Consider the following 8,704-nt stretch of genomic DNA (forward strand, 5'->3'; position numbering starts at 1 on the left):
ATTCCAACTATATAACCTTCGGGAAAAGGTAAAACTATGGAGACAGTAAAAAGAGCAGTGGTTGATGATTTTTAGGGCAGTGAAAATACTCTATGATACTATAATGGTGGATACATGTTATTATATATTTGTCCCAACTCTTCAAATGTAAGACATCCTAATGTAAATAATGGGCTTTGGGTGATTATAATGTATGAATATATGTTCATCAAATGTAACAAATGTACTCCTCTGATAGGGAATGTTGATAGTGGGGAAGGATATGCATGTGTGGGGGGTGGAGGGGCAGATGTGGAAAATCTCTGTACCCACTTTGTGGTTTTGCTGTGAACCTAAAATCACTCTAAAAAATCTTAAAGAATAATAATTTTTAAAAATTTTTATTTATTTTTGAAAGCGTGACAGAGCAAGTGGGAGGAGGGGCAGAGAGAGAGAGAGAGAGAGAGACACAGAATCTGAAGCAGGCTCCAGGTTCTGAGCTGTCAGCACAGAGCCCGACACGGGGCTCCAACTCAAGAGCTGTGAAATCATGACCTGACCCGAAGTTGGACGCTTAACCGACTGACCCACCCAGGCGTCCCAAGAATAAGAATTTTTTAAAGGAAGTGAAAATGAGGCAGAAAAAACATTTGAATAAATAATGACTGGGAATTTCACAAAGTTGGTGAAAAAAATCAACCTCTAGATCCAACGAGCTCAGCAAAACCCAAGTAAGATAAATACAAAGGAATTATATCTAAGTACATCATAATCAAATTTCAGAAAACCAAAAATAAAGAGAAAATCTTGAACGTGGCCAGAGGAGAAAAGACACGTTACAAACACAATTATATAGGGAAAACCAATTCAAATGAAGATTGACATCTCATCAGAAAAAAGAGAAGCCAGAAGACAATGGAATAACATTTTTAAAGTGCTAGAGGAGGGGGGGGGGGGGTGTCAACCCCAAATTTCATTTCAAAAAATGAAAGCAGAATAAAGATATTTTCAGATACATGATAGCAGACCGCATTCATCACCAGCAGAGTTGCATTACAAGAAATGCTAAAGAAAGTTCTTTGAGCTGAAGGAAAATGGCACCAGCTGGAAAAGGTAGATCCTTTGAAAGGAATGAAGAACACCAGAAATGGTAAATATATGGACAAAATAGAAGGCATTTTTTTCCTTAACTTTTAACTGTTAAATACCAAATTAATAACATTTTACTATGGGATTTTTAAGGCATGTAGAAGTAAAATATATGACAACATTAGGACAATAGGACATAGAGGACAGAAGTAAATGGAATTATATTGTTGCAAGTGTTATATATTTTATTCTAGGTAGACTGTGATAAGTTAAGGATGCATATTATGATCCCTAGAACAAGCACTTAAAACTTAAAAAGTAAATAAATGAAGATGAAGTATTAAAAGTATTTGACTAAACCAAAAAAAAAAAAAAAACAGGAAAGGAGAAACAGAGGAACAAAAAAAAGAGAGGGAACAGAAAAAGAAAACCGATAGCAAAATAGTAAACCTAATCCTACCATATAGAAAATCACATTAAATAAAAATGGAATAAATATTTCAGTTAAAAGAATAAAAAAATAAGATCCAACTACATGCTGCCTTCAAGAGTCACACTTAAAAAAATTTTTTTTAATTTTTATTTATTTTTGAGAGAGACAGAGACAGAATGCAAGTGGGGGCAGGGGGCAGAGAGAGAGAGAGACACAGGCTCCAGGCTCCAAGCTGTCAGCACACAGCCTGACGCAGGGCTCGAACTCACGAGCTGTGAGATCATGACCTGAGCCCAGGTCAGGTGCTCAACCGGCTGAGCCACCCAAGCACCCCAAGAGTCACACTTTAAATATAAAGACATAGATGGATAGAAAATAAAGAGATGCGGTGGGGGGGGGGGGGGGCGGGCAGTGCCCGGAAAGCTCAGTTGATTGAGCATCTGACTCTTCATTTGGGCTCAGGTAATGATCTCATGGTAGCAAGATTGAGCCCAGCATCTGGCTCTGTGATGAACATGGAGGCTGCTTAAGATTCTCTCTGTCTCTCTGTCTCTGTCTCTGTCTCTCTCCCTCCCTCCCTCTCTCTCTGCCTCTCTCCTGCTTGTGCTTGCTCTCTCTTTCTTTCAAAATAAATAAACTTTAAAAAAAAAAAAAAACAAGAAAACAAAGAACATATTAAACCCGAAGCAAATGGAAGAAAGAAAATGATAAATATAAGAATATAAATCAATGAGATTAAAAGAATAGAGAAAAATCAACAAAGCCAAAAGTTGGCACTGTAAAAAAAAAAAAAAAAGATTATGAAACCCTACAACACTGATTTTTTTAAAAAAAGGAAATACAAATTACTAACATTAAGAATGAATATAAGAATATCACTCAGATCCTACAGATATTATATAGATGATAAAGGTTATTATGAAAAACTTTACATCAATAATCCAACAATTTAGGTGAAATGGGCAAATTCCTTGAAAAACACAAATTACCAAAACTGGCACAAAAAGAATAGAACATCTGAATTCCAATCCAATCTGACTTTATTATCAAAAACCTTGTCACCAAAAACCTCCTGGTCTAAAGGACTTCAATGGTGAACTATAAAAAATATTTAAGGAAGAAGTAATACTAATCTTACTCAAACATATTCAGAAAATAAATGAAGGAACACTTCCCAACTTATTTTAAGTGACCCTAATCATCCTGATACCAAAACTTAAAAGATATTACAAGTAAAAAAAACAAGTTAAGTATTCCACATGAGCCTCATTATACATGAAAGCAATGTAGTTTTATTAGCAGAGCATAATACATAGTAGGTGCTCAAAAAAAAAAAAAAATCCTGAAGTATTAGCAAACTGAATCCAACTGCAGATGAAAAGACACACTATATCATGATCAAGTGGGATTTATCTCAGGACATACGGTTGGTTTAACATTTTAAAATCAATGTAATTTACTGCATTAATGGATTAAAGGAGAAAAGCCATATGACCATCTCAATAGATGCAGAAAAAAGCATTTGGCAAAATTTAACATCCATTCATGATAAAAACTCACTCAGTAAATTAGCTATGGAAGGGAACCTCCTCTAGCTTAATAAAGGGAAACTATGGAAAGCCTACAACTAACATGCTACTTAAAGTTGAAATACTAAGTACGTCCCCTTTAAATACTAAATACTTCTCCCGTAAGATCAGGAACAAGGCAAAGATAGCTCTCACCACTTCTACTGAATGCAACAGCGGGGATCCTAGCCACTGCAATAAGGACTATGGTTTGTGGGTTCAAGCCCCCGCATCGGGCTCTGCTCTGACAGCGCGGAGCCTGTTTGGGATTCTCTGTCCTCTCTCTCTGTCCCTCCCCTGTTTGCATACGATGTGCTCGATCTCTCTCAAAATAAATAAATAAACTTAAAAAAAAATCTGGGCTTCTAAGTTTGAACTATATGCCCCCCACCTGGACATAATTTCTGGAGGGGGAACAACTACCCTACCTTAACCTATCTTGCCCCACATCTCCTAGTTCCCTTCCTCAGAGTCCTCTCTTCCCCTTCCCCTTCTCCATCCAGAAATCAGCATCACCAGCTTTCTGACCTACATCTCACCCCCCAACTATTGCAGACCCTCTAGAATTCAGCAAGCGCATAATGCTAGTGGCTCTAGAGGTGACACCCACAAGCCGTGGGTTCTTTGGTCTCTTCCAGCAGAATAAAGATGGAGGAGGAGTGAGAGTCAGGGCTAGAATTGTCCCCTTGGAAAGGGTGACCAAGTACCTAGATGTGCCCTAGACAGAGGAGTTTCCTGAGACCTAGCACTTTCCGTTTTAAACGGGGACGGTGGTGGGCAAACCTGGATGGTTGGTCACCATCCCTCCTGGGAATCCTCCCCCCACAACTACCTTCACTCTGAGAAGGAAAGTGTAAGTGCACTATATCCTGGCCACAGTGGAGAATGCCAGCTCCCAGGTGAGCAACCTTGTAAGGTTTGGTTAGATGTTAAGAGCAAAGATGCCTCCATTCTCAGCCCAAGACGGGCTCTGGATGGAGCTCAGCAAAGCCTGGGTATGTTGCCGGAGGAAGGAACACGCTGAAGGAGCAAAGGGGTCCTACCTTGGGGAGCCCGCCTACCCAAGGTGGGCTCTTTTTTGCAGCCACCACCCTGCACACAGCACACTTCATCCAACCCTGTCATATCCCTGCCTACCCCACATTTTCTACCAAGCACCCGTTTGTTTCTGCATTCAGCATTCACATACATTTAAGTTATTTTCATAAAAGGACTACATTTTGTTAAGTGTTTAAATACAGAATGTTACCAAGGAAAAACTCAGTTTTGCTCCACCCTACCTCACCCTGCCCTATGTCCCCTCTTCTAAGGAAACCAGCAAGCTTTTCTAACTTTAGATATGGTGACTTTCACCCCAAATCTGATTGGTATGCCTTTACCTTCATGTCTTGCTTGATCAACTGGATGAAACATTATGGACTCCCTTCATGAAAAAATGAAGAAATGTGCTCCCTTATACTACTATTCATCTTCCAATCCCTCCCCCATTGTATTGGTTATAGTGTTAGCTTATTCTTCTACTGATTTTTTCCTCAAGCTCAATAATCATTTACAATCTTTATTCCCAGTTTCATCCACGTTAGCTATATCTCACACGTTCTACCATGTAACATGAAGAAATTAGCATCCATACTCTATTTTACCTTTCCTCCACCCTATTCTGGCTCCAACACTTCTACTATTACTTTTACATTGCCAAGAGTTATAGTTACCTATGTTTTATAACCATAATTAAGTCTTTCATGCTTTACCTAGAGCATAATTCTGATCATTTAAATCCAGTAAACAAACAGCCCTTACAATGTTATGATTAGAAATAAGTTCTAATTGAGAGTGTTGTGGATTCATCAAACAAGAAATACATCTCTTTTAAAAAAAATCAGGACAGAGTTCTGGGAAATTACGACTCTGATTGCCAAAGCAAAAAATATAATGTCAAAGTCTAGGAGCTTGTGCCAGAAAGTACGGAAGTGCTTAAATTAATCAGGATGGGACATGTCAGCGGGACACAAGAGTCAACCTGAAAGAGCTCTCAATGGTCAAACCTGGGAAAATCTGAGTAACAAAATAAATAGTGTAGTATTGGAGGATAACACAAAGTGTAAAGCAAATATACTTGAGTCCAGGATGACCTAAATGATTGAATAAATAAATAATTGGGGGGAAAAATCTTCCTTATGGAAGAATTCCAGATAACATATGTAGCTGCTCTCCCCTCCAGATGGAGCTTAATTGTCTCTTCTCCCTTGAATGTGGCTGCACTGAGTGACTCACTGCCAAAGAATAGAGTATGGAAAGGGGAAAAATAGTAACTTTACAGGAGACAAATCTGACAAACAAACACCTGCTTTAATCAAGTGACCAGGGTATCAAGTCACCAGCTGATATCATGTGATGAAAGAGGCACTTCACCTATGTGGTATTCTCCCTCAAAGCAACCCACCCCAGTCTGGTCATGGGAAGAAGTCCAAACTGAGGGATGTTCTACAAAATACCTGACTAATACTCTTCAAAACTGTCAAGGTGATTTAAAAAAGAAGACCAAAAAACAAAAACAAAAACAAAAAACAAAAAACAACAACAACAAGGAAAGACTGAGAAACTGTCACAGGAGAGACTCAGGAGACGTGACTAAATACAATGTGCTATACTGGATTGGGTCCAGAAAGAGAAAAAAGATATTAGTGGGAAAATTGTTGAAATTTGAATGAAGAATCTGGAGTTTCAATAATAGTAATGTATGAATGTTCATTTCTTAGTTTTGATGTACTACGGGAACATATGATGCTAATGTTAGAGGAAATCGGGTGAAGGGTATATGAGAACTCCCTGTGCCATCATGGCAACTTCTCTGTGAATCTAAAATTATCCCCAAATAAAAGGTTTACCTGAAAAATATCTGGAAGCGTCCAACTCTTGATTTAGGCTCAGATCATAATCCCAGAGTCATGGGATTGAGCCCCATGTTGGGCTCTGCACTGAGCATGGATCCTGCTTAAGATTTTCTCTCTCCCTCTTCCCTTCCCCCCTTTATGTGCGCGCGCTCTCTCTAAAATAAAATTTAAAAATCTAGAAGCAAAAGTCATGGAATTCTCCAAGAATAGAGAAAAAAAATTTTTTTGAGAGGGGGAAAAATCGTATCACAAAGGATCAGTTCAAGTGTCCTGGTATTTGTATAATGAATATTCCAGAGAGAAAAGGGAAAATAGAAGCAGGAAAATAATTAGAAATGATGGAATAAAATTTTCCCAGAGAAAAAACAGCACGTCTTTAAGATTAAAAGTACACACTGAATACAGAGGAGAATAAAAAACAAACAAAAAACATGCATGCTTAGGGTCTCATGAGGTATCAGAAAGCCTAATAGCTCCTGGAAATTGAAAACAAACAGATTATCCATAAAGGTATAAAGATCAAGTTAGCATCAGGCTTCTCTGGAGCTAGAAGCTATGAAACAATGGCTTGCAAAATTGGGGCTGATGTTTTTGAAGCAGCCAAACTAAAAAACAAGTGTAGGGTCCAAATAGAGTTGTGAGAATGAATAATGTTTACCACCCATGCACTCTTGCTGAAAAAAAAGTTACTTGAGCTTGTCTTCCAGGAAAACAACCAAAAAAAGGAAGATATAATGTTGTGATCTGATTCTCAAAGTGTAGCTCCAGGGCAGCGTCTGGTATGCTGTTAAAAATGCAAATTCTCAGGCCCCCCCTCTGACTTACTGAATCAGAAACTCTGAGTGTGGGCTCCGAGATTTGTGTTTTAACAAGTTTGAGAACCACTGGATTTGTGGATGGTGTTCCCAAATCTTCAGCAGTCTGGTGCACCTACCACACGGCTGCTGTGAGTTGCTGCATAAAATGCCCCCCTCACTCCCCGTTCCACCCCAGTCTCAAGGCGAGACAGACTCCAGAGTCTTCGCGGGACCCTGCTGAAGCTAGTCTTCAGCCAAGAATATTTCCTTGCTTAGCTTTCTTCCCCTGCTTTATCCTGGTGATAGTGATTAACTGTGGGAGTGGTCTCAGTTTCACCAGAATCCTTGCCTCAGGCTCTGCTTCTGGGTAGCCTGATCTAATAGCCAAGAAACAACAGAACTAACTCATACACACATTGAAAAGAATGGGTAATAACTGTTTGCCTAGAAGTATTTCATTTAAATTGGAACAGGAAAACATAGGTTCTGGTAACAGCGTTTTAAAAATGTCTTCAACAATGAAGTGAATTCCAGTTAATAGATTGTACAATTAAGAAGTTTAAAACTCCTAATCATATGATAAAGAAGGCGCATGTTTCTTCTCTCAGAAAGGAATGGGAAAGATGCCAAAAAACTCCAGGAAAAGCACAAAACTGTACCAGAAAATTGTGATTCAAATATGAAGTAAACAAAAATGTGGCATGGTTTTAAACAATTGATGATATGTAAGGAAAGAAAATTATTTGGTCTTAACATTTGAAATACTCTTTTTTTTTTTTTGGCCTTATTTTATTTCACTTTTACTTATGGAAAAATTCAAATATATGCAGAGGCAGAAAGAATAGCAAATTCAGCCCCATGTACCCATCCCTCAGCTTCAATGGTTATCAAGATCTGCTCAATCTCAAATACCTAGAGTTTTCTCTTTTACAGTTGATTTGTCTAAATGAGGATCCAGACAAGGTCTGTATACTGCATTTGGTTGCTATGTCTCCTACATGCCCCCTGGGCTGCTCCGCCTTGGGCAACACCAGTCTAGGGACCGAAATGACATTTCCTTCCCTACTGACCCAGTCACCACCTAAAATCTGCAGGGGTTTTTCTGTTCTTGTTTTAAGGCCAAATCCTTTGTCTTAATCAATATCATCTCCTGAAATAACCATTGGGTCATCCTCACGTCCAGGCTGCTTCAAGCTTTCTCAAATCTTTAGTTTCTTTAGAGTCAAAAGAATATCCAGGTGCTTTATCTTTAGGTTTTAAAGGAACTTTTCTTGGTGATCCGGTCCACATGGAAATGTGGGATTCCCCATTCTAGCATAAACACTGAGGCAGGTGTCTAATGTCTAGAAATCTTCTGGACTTTTCTGTTCACTGAAGTTTATTAAGAGCTCCTCTTAATAAATAAATAAATATGCAATGGACACTTGAGTGCCGGATGAGATTAAAGAGATCCAGACAATGCTCTAATTTATATCTGGACTTCTCAGAAAATTCAGAAAGTCTAGGTTAGGAGCCAAAAGGTGTTTGGAGCTACAAGTGGAAAATCCCCCCCAGGAATGATCCCGTGGGTCCCAGTTTTTGTCATAAATTGCTCACTTGACCAGGAAGGTGAAGGAGGTGGCCCAGCCTGGGACACACAGATGGCCATCATGGAAGCTTCTGACTCCAGTCCAACAATGCCGGGGTCTTAGGTGCTGGACTTTACCCCTTCCCTTCTCTGTATCAAGTGGTTGGTTCTAGGTGGTGCTGGGAACACAAGAGGAAGGGAGTTTCGATCTCAGTGGCCCAAGGCCTCACAGTGACCTGCGGGTGGACCAGGGTTTGGACCCAGGTTAGTCCAGGTCCATATTGTACTCACTTCTCCTCCTTCCCCAGCCCTGTGAAATCTGGGAACCAAAGGGAAAAGTCCTAATGGGACCTGGGTGTTCCCAGAGGGGCCCAAAG

Source organism: Panthera onca, chromosome D1, assembly GCF_046562875.1.
Source record: "Panthera onca isolate mPanOnc1 chromosome D1, mPanOnc1 haplotype 2, whole genome shotgun sequence".
Lineage (NCBI taxonomy): Eukaryota > Metazoa > Chordata > Mammalia > Carnivora > Felidae > Panthera > Panthera onca.